Source organism: Haplochromis burtoni, unplaced genomic scaffold (genome assembly GCF_018398535.1).
Source record: "Haplochromis burtoni strain Fernald_Lab_line unplaced genomic scaffold, NCSU_Asbu1 Contig_1193, whole genome shotgun sequence".
In the NCBI taxonomy this organism is placed as follows: Eukaryota; Metazoa; Chordata; class Actinopteri; order Cichliformes; family Cichlidae; genus Haplochromis; species Haplochromis burtoni.
Genome location: NW_024583554.1, coordinates 54,046 through 61,066, shown reverse-complemented (window position 1 = coordinate 61,066; position 7,021 = coordinate 54,046). Strand labels below are relative to the sequence as shown.

Genomic DNA, 7,021 nt, shown 5'->3' with positions numbered 1-7,021 from the left:
GCAGTGTAAAAATAAATGCAAATCACTGTTTCTCAATTTACAGAAATTTAATATACATATTACAATCATTTACTCTTTTTGACTTAATGTTAATTTACCGTTGCCATTTTACAGTTATTTACTGTAATTTTTGCATACATATCTTACAGTGATATTTTATTCAGACTAACACAATTTAATACTAAAAGGAAGAAGACAAGAAATGAATAAACATGCATGCGTAATCGTAATATACTCTATTTTTGCTCATATGTGTGTATTTGTTCATTTATTAATTAATTTATTTTATTTTATTTTTTATGGCGGCACCGATCATCCTCCATATTAAAAGTGGCCACACCGCGATTAAATCCCGCTGCCTCCATAAAAGAGGATCGCTAAGCAGCAGCATTGCAGTCAGTGCACCACATCTGCAGCTAGTTTTTCAGCACACGAGACTGTAGACAGAAGATTATATGGGAAGAAGTGAACTAATAAGCGCTGATTTACAAGGTAAGCGTGCCTATTTTCATACACCGGTGTCGACTATATGGCGGGGACTGCCGCTCAGCATCAGCAGCAGTGATATCCCTGTATCCACATGTCCGAAGCTAAAATGATGGCAAGAAATGCATTTAGTTTGCAATCTACAACATGTTCATATAGCAATACGCGAACATTCCACACATTGTCTGTTTTTTAGGGTTTTTTGAGCAATCCATAAACTAAAATGAACAAATGGCTTTTTAATCAGTCGCATTTGGTCTCATTCATCCTTCACATGCTCTGTCACTGAATTCTGCACTGTAGCAAATAGCCTAGTGTAATATATAGATGCGCTTTCAATGTCTACAGAGCCAATCATTCAAAATAAATCAGCAAATCATTAATGCGGATACGTTTTTGAATTGTCAGCCATCAAAAAGCATTCCCCTCACATATACGTCGCTCCCACGTGTCTTTCATTTAATGAAAAATGCGCCGATTTGGCTGATTATTGCAAGACAAGCATCTTCCGGTGGGTTTGTTTGCCTTGAGTGCCTTTCTTAGAAGCATGTGTAGACAGTGTGAGTCACCATTTATAGTCCTATGTGTATTCGCCTACGCTTTGTTTCCTGTGAGGCTACAAGATCTGCTTTAGCCAGACATCCGAACACACGCACACACACACACTTGCGGTACAGGCGGAAAGAGTGGGTTTCAAGTCAAGAGCTCGTGTGATGCAGACATGCAACACGGGAAGTCCGTAGGGAGGCAATTTGATTATTTTATCAAAGACAGATTGGTGTAGGTGTATTGGGTCATGTTTTAATGCATACAATCTTTATTAAGGTGTAGGGAAATCTACAAAAAAAAACTGTTACGTTTTACGTTGCCTATTGAGTCCAAGAAGCTTTTTAATAATAATAATAACAACAAGAGTAATAATAACAATAATAATGATATGAAGGAATGCACAATGAAACTTTTTATGATGAATGACATAGGATGAAGACAAATCACATGAAAAATTTAAAAATGTGAGCTAATTTCTCTGCTTAAGTCTTGTTTCGACTGTGAGAGTGTGTTTGTCCTATGCCTGCTCTCACTGTGACACATATGCATGTTGCTTGTGGATTATGTTGCTCCAAAGTAGTATCCACACAGCGAGCAGCAAGCACTGATGTTGTGATCAGACACTTTCAATGACTTCAAGTGACAGCTGGCGATACAAAGGCAGATCCTGTGTTAATTTTTGTTTTTTAATTTGAGGAAAGCGATTTAAGCAGCTACCAATGGCCATGAAGAATACCCTGACTGAAACATGACACAATTCAGACTATATTAAAGGCAACTCAGGCAATCACAGCTTAGAATGTCTATTAGTTTCAGTTACCATCTCAGTTGGACTTTTCATGTCATTTATAGCCATTTATCCATCCGTCTGTTAGTGTTGCTGAGTAAACTGTGGCCAGGAAGGGATTGATATGATCAGCAGCGATACTCAGGTAGGTTGTGACCTTTAAATGATCCCCACAATTAACCACATAGACCTTTTTGGAAGCTGTCAGTCTGGTTGCTCAATAGACTGTTACTGACACACTCTTTCAAGAAGTGTGTTGCACGTTATCTGTCATGTTCCTAGTACAGTCCCCATAGTCATTTCTTCTCATTTTGACTTGATAATGTGGTGATTCTAGGAATCAGCAGATAGATAAGAGCCAAAAGTAATAACTTAGTAGAACTGCCAAAGTTTTAATGTGAGAAATTCCCTCTTGACTTTGTGATAATTAAAGCGCTGCCTGCTTGTCATCCAGATGACAAAAGGTTCATCCACTGAGAAAGCCAATGATATATGTTAAAGATGTCTAACTTTCCAAATTTTGGAAAGGTTTTGTAGACAATTTCTTGGTTAAATTCCCATTTAGCAGCCTCCATCACAAATCTTTTTTTAGACTTCTGAAGTGATAAGGTTGATTACTCGCCCAGTATACTATAAATAAGGCGTACAATGAACTATAAACAATGTGTTTCTGGGTATCTAGTAGAGTCCTAGAAAAAAAACATGGAGCTGAAAATCAGCATACTAGGTCACATAATATAATGTTTAGTGATATTTAGGAAAGCATATTCCCTAAAATATCAAGTCTTTTACTTAAGTATCTTAATTCTGCAACATGAAGGTTTTTCTCTTCATTACAGGACAGAATAGCTCTGATGTGGAATCCCTATTCTGCATATTGCCTGGTTAAGATCCAGCTGACAGAAAGAGTGTTATGAAGTTACTGGCATTTTGTGTAGGAAATTATGAATGTGATTTTATACACAGCTCCAGTATTAGATCACTTGTTGTCAAGTTAATATTCCTTGGCACATGCTTTAAGATGTTCCTCCTTTCAGTTTCACTTTGATAGCCGATCAGATTTGTATCACAGTAGACATTATTTTCATGTGGACACTGTTCTGTACATTTTAAAACATTGCATTCTAGTTCAGAGCTTATCAGAAGTAAAGTCATAATGTTCGTGTGTGTCTAGGCTTTGACTGCTGACTTAGTTTCTGCCAAACCACAACAGACCTATAAGCACTTCTCATCAAAGCTTGCACCTTCTCTGCACGTCTGTGTTTCTTACACGTTAGCACAACAGAAACAAGCTGTTTGCTGATGCCTCGTGTCAGTTATTTAATCTGTTAACACAGCTGTTTTACAGTGCAGTTTGAATGATGTACAATGTAAAGTCATAGAGTGTACCAAATGTGGAACATGACATTTTGCTTAATAACACCACAGCGGTTTCACAGGGAGTTCAGCCTCTGTGCTGATGAGCGTGTTGCAGAACTAATGCAGCTTAATTTAACAAGATTGTCCGACCCAGTTCACAGAAACAGATGGGGCCAGATCAGGACCTTAATCCTAACCCCGTGATAAAATATCAAACTTTTGTTATTTTTGTTCTCCAAAGTGTTGGCTATTATGAGGCAAGAAAAGTAATTATTGTAACTAACACACACATTTTTTGTATATGTATTTAAGCACTTTTTGCTTGTCTTCCACACATATTGACACAGCAAGTGTTCAGAGCTTGGGTTGGGGTCATCGCAGATGACAGTTTAGACCTCAGAGGATTAATTACCATCTCTATTTCTGGCTCTTCTTGCCTCTCATTAGTCTTATTTTTATCACACCCCCTTCACCATAATTGCTTTGTAGTTTCTTTGAAAAAACTAATTATAACATAGATATTAGTATTAGTAGCATAGTATATGAATGTATTTGTCCAAAACAATACAGCAAATTTAATTAATTGTATCACAAAAGTGAAGTTTTCAACTGATACATCCTAATAGGGGCTAGCATGTACACATCTGCCTATGCAGAATATAATACATGTACCAGTTAGTAGTTCATTACTGGATCCACACGAAGCAGAAGTAAGAAAGACAAAAAAGAATAAAATCCATGAAAAAGTATACAACTTTGAAATGAGAAGCAGGCAACTTCATAATGTTACCCACATTATTTCTTAACAGGAAATAATGAGTCAGTGGTAAACAGTCATTTAGTTCTGAGAAATGGTGTGAGAGAGAAATTCCTGGAAAATACATGATTTACTGATATTTTCCCCAAATACATATTAACAGATGAACGTCAGTAATGTAGAGTCAAAGGAAGGAGTTTTTTAGTAGCGACAGAGACAGAACAGAAACTTTGTCTTTTTAGACATTTCAGCTGATTTAAGCAGGTTTCTTTGCCTGTTTACTTTTAAATACATATAAAGCATTTAGAGCTGTCTTCATTTTTTCCAGCTGTAGGTGAATGATTTTGGAGAAAAATATATATATATATATATATTTGGCCTTCAGGTAAACCATTTCAGAGTTTTTGGTTGTCTATTTCTGTATGATATTTTCCTTTAACCTCCTATGTCATTTTTAGTGGTTGACTGCCTGTCTTTCTTTTAAAAGGGGGGTCTTGTGTCCCATGATTGCCAAGTGCTTGGATAATTGAAGTTCTCTAATCTCTATTCTCTATCTGGCTTAAGAGTTGGTAATTAGGTTTATGTGTGGCATGTTTGTTTCTGAGACTGTTCATCCTTTCTTGTGGTTCACAGTACAAATGCGGTACTTTCCCTCCTGCACCCTCCATCATTTCTTGAAAGGTTTAGCTAAGGTCAAAAGTTGAACTTCAAAGCAGTGCAGACAGTCAAACAGATTTGGTGGCATTTTCTTAATTGCCTTTTATACCCAGTATTGACTTACTCTCTAGGTCACTTCTTTCACCAACAGGAGGCAGCAAGTTCACGTATGCTAGTATGACTGTGAGATCTGGGGCAGGAGGTTGACGCATACATAATGACTGTGTGTGTGTCTATGTCTGCAGGCGGATGCTTTTTGCTTTAAACAAGCATGCCACAGTGGCATTACTGAATAGATCAAATTTAGGTTACAATTAATGTAAATATGTAACTTATTGTATTCCCCTTACAAAAATTAAATAGCTGAACTGAAATAGAGGTGATTTTATCAGGTAGGGGAAGTGAAGCTGTTAAAGGAGAATGCATTTAAACAAGTCAGTTGTCAGAGAACCAATCAGAATCAATGAAAACACAAACTGCTTTATTCACAACTGTGTCACGCAACACTAAGACGGAGATCTGGACAAAATGGATATTTATAGGTTTAAGAATGGTTGTGTAGTATATAAATATACATACCCTCCTTTTATGATAACTGTGACTTGGAGTAAAAGGCTCCACTGCTGCTCTGCTGGATGTTATCAGGTTCCTATTTTCTCTGAAATGTTACCATGAGCACACTGTGTACTGGTGTACTGCATGGACTTACTTCCCTCTAAATTTCCCCTTTCAAACCATGTGTGTATATTTAAAACATTTGATTGTGGAACACCACAAACTGTTCAAGATGTTGTATCCCCAGAAGAAACTTTTACCAAAGCACCATTTTCTTATCCATTATCCTCGCTGCATCCAAAACATAGGGCCTGTACTTCATAGTTGGTGCATGCGCTATGAAGGTAAGCACAATTTTTTCAAGAAACAGCTCAAATCATTCAAAAATATCACCAAAACGCTGGCCAAAAAACACCAGAATTATATGGCATACATTTGGCAATCTTCAACAACCTTTAGTCGGTTAGACATTGGTCCAGGAAAAATGGTGTCTTTAGATATGGTAAAAGGAGGTTCTGGAATTGCAATAGCAATGCAACTGCCCAATAGAGTTCAAGTTATGAAAGTGAACTGGGCTAAACAGAATGGTATTGTTTACCGCCCGCATTTGGTTATTTGTGGCAAAGTAGTGTCTGAAATGCCTGTGTTTTACCAGATTGAGTCAGTTCTGATAATACATGAGAAACTGGTACTTCTCACTTTGCCATTATGTACAGTAGCCTTTCATGAACATTTCCATGCTTATGAGTTGACCAGGACAAAGCAAGATTTAGTTGTCTTTCATGTTGACAGCCTGCATTATCCCAGGCCTTTTGACATACAATTGTCGTATGGAGTGAATGACAACGCTCTCTTTGTGGTCCCATATTGCTTTCTCTGGTGAGCATCATAGCTACTGTCATTTGTAAGAGTTTGTTATGCTAATAAATGCTGTTACTGTAACCTGTATGTTTGTAGTTATTTTCATAATATAGGATAGATCACAGCCATTTAGAAATATAGCATCATATGATAAATATGAAAAAATAATGAAAATGAAATATTATTACACATTAGAGTGAACTTGGACTAAAAATAACTCTATAAAGTGAAATCGTATTACTCTAAACAGTGTGAATAACCCTCAGTGTTAAATATTTTTACACATTTTGTTGTTAATTTTGACACTAAACTGAGTAGAATTAACACTAAAAAGTTAACACTGGCCATAGAGTAAATTTTACTCTAATTTTGAGTGGGACCAAATGTTATCTGAAACAGAGTTAAAATAAACTCTCTAAGTGTAAAATTGACACTCTGTTTTTTGCTGTGTATATGGATGGAAATCAATACAGGATAATTTGCATATCATGCAAATATTCTTCCACCTTCAATTTAGGTAGAGGTAGAGTTGGTGTACCTGCACTTCTAGTTGTATATTTGTTCTCCATAATCAGCCCATATTGTCACGACTATGGAGTTAAAAAGGCGAGGAAGAGAAGGACAGCAGACAGTAATGATGCTACTGTTGGTGTTTTTGCTTTCGAAGTTGCAGCCAAGCAGAAGGACATTATCAGGTCAGTGCTGTCCCATTGCATTAATTCCCCACAGTAACAGTGGGATTCCACAGAGGTAGATCACCCTGCTAAGGCCAGGCAGGGTCTGATAATTTTTCTTTTTCGCCTAATACGTGAAATCATAATTTAAAAGCTAGACTTTATATGTTATCTTTCTAATATCGAATCTATCTAATAAATAAATAAACTTTAACCAACACTTTAAGTTTAACTAAATAAACAAACAATTATCTATCTAATAACAAAATTAGTTTGACAATTTTAACCGTGTTAGTGTGATAAATATCCCAAAAATATAAGAACTCATGAATGGGG

General features: G+C 36.5%; 1 protein-coding gene across 2 annotated transcripts in view; it reads left to right on the top strand.

Annotated features, from left to right (window-relative positions):
- Positions 1-321: 321 nt before the first annotated feature.
- slco4a1 (solute carrier organic anion transporter family, member 4A1) overlaps positions 322-7,021 on the top strand; it is a 36,533-nt gene continuing 29,833 nt past the window's right edge. For both annotated transcript variants that reach the window (XM_042216681.1, XM_042216682.1), the window contains exon 1: positions 322-492. The gene's annotated coding sequence lies outside the window, so the exon portion shown is untranslated. The remainder of the gene's footprint in view (positions 493-7,021) is intronic.